The following is a 1,601-nucleotide window of genomic DNA, read 5'->3' as shown; positions in this document are numbered from 1 at the left end:
GCAGGAATGAGACATTTTTGCTTTTGCTAGGTTAGAAGAGTAATGTGAAGAAAAGGAAATACTTTGCCTGCTTCATCCACTAATTTCATAATAGTGGAGAAAGTAGATGTCTATCATTTTAAAGAAACATTGGAACTTGTCTGCTTATAAATATAAAACATGGCAAACTGAAGTTTTTCACACACACTCACACAAAATCCATTCTTTTTTGAGCATGTGGACATTCAGGGCTAGTTCTCAGCAAAACTATGAAGACTTTGTGTTGTGCTCTAAATATTTAACAACTGGCTCTCTCCCCAAAATATGTATATATGTTTATCATAAATTTTATGATATAAAGGATGCATATTACCCAATTTACAAATAACAGTAAAATAATACTCTTTCTTACAAATCCCATATATTCCATTGATTTTCACAGTATGCTTTCATTTATCTTTGTTCAACTCTAGAATCTAGCCAACCTATGGTTGCAATTGACAAACAAGTGTAGCTCCAATGACTGTTGGTTGATATTTTTATTTACATTAATGAGTAGGACAAAAATGAAACAATGAAGTCATATGTAATGTGAGTGGCTTCTTTGCTGAATAAAACAGTTTTTTAAATACTGAAAGACTATTTCTTCAAATTTTTTGCAATTCACAATGTAACTGTAACAGGAAGGGGGACGGGCCCCTTCCAGGGCCAGAAAGTGAGCTCTTGTCTAATACTCGGAAATGGATTGTCCGAGGAGACACACGTACTGACAAAGCAAAAGATTTTATTGGGAAGAGGCACCTGGGCGGAGTGTAGCAGGGTAAGGGAACCTGGGAGAAGTGCTCTGCCACATGGCTCACAGTCTTGGAAATACTAAGAAGAGACTGGAGAATTTCTGGCACCTTAACTTCAATTAAGAATTTGACACAATATATATGAAAGTGAAATACTACATATGTAAAATAGTGTTCAGGATATTTGATACAATTTTAGAGCTAAGTGTAAGGGAGAACAAGCATTCCTTTTGGGAGCATGAAACAACAATTACGTCCTGGCTTAATTAAGCTGTGCATTTTGAGCTACCTCCCGACTTCTGAGAGCTAGTTCCTTATTTGTGATTTGAGTAATAATACTATCAGTTCAGATATTTGTCTTGAGTAACCTGAGATCCAAATGGGAAAAAGAAAATGATGAGCGCCTTGTTTGTAAAGAGTCAGATTTTGCAAAGGTAGTGGCTTATTACTAAGAATCACAACACTGTGTATCAGCTCCCAGAATTGTTTTCTGGTCTCTGCCTAAAGTCTGGGCACGGGGAGGGAAGCAGCTACGAACCTTTGACCAGGTTAAGGCATTACTAGTCATTGGTTTTACAAACACGGTGCTGCTGAATTAGCTTCTCAGGGTTCTCCAAACTGCCTGCTCACATTTGCTCTATTTACATATAAGTTAATTAAATTTTAAAAAAAGCCCTCTCTTTCTTCTTCTTGATAGTCCTCAGGACACTCGGGACAAATGTAATTTACAACTGAAAGCTCAGAAGCTCAGATGGGGAAGGAATGTTTCACAACATTCCTGCTGTAGCAAGGGTTCCAATAGCAAAGCGGGGAAGGGGCCAAGGGAAA

The sequence above is a fragment of the Lipotes vexillifer genome, unplaced genomic scaffold (assembly GCF_000442215.2).
Source record: "Lipotes vexillifer unplaced genomic scaffold, Lipotes_vexillifer_v1.1 scaffold163, whole genome shotgun sequence".
Classification (NCBI taxonomy): domain Eukaryota; kingdom Metazoa; phylum Chordata; class Mammalia; order Artiodactyla; family Lipotidae; genus Lipotes; species Lipotes vexillifer.
Note: the sequence above shows the minus strand (reverse complement) of the source record.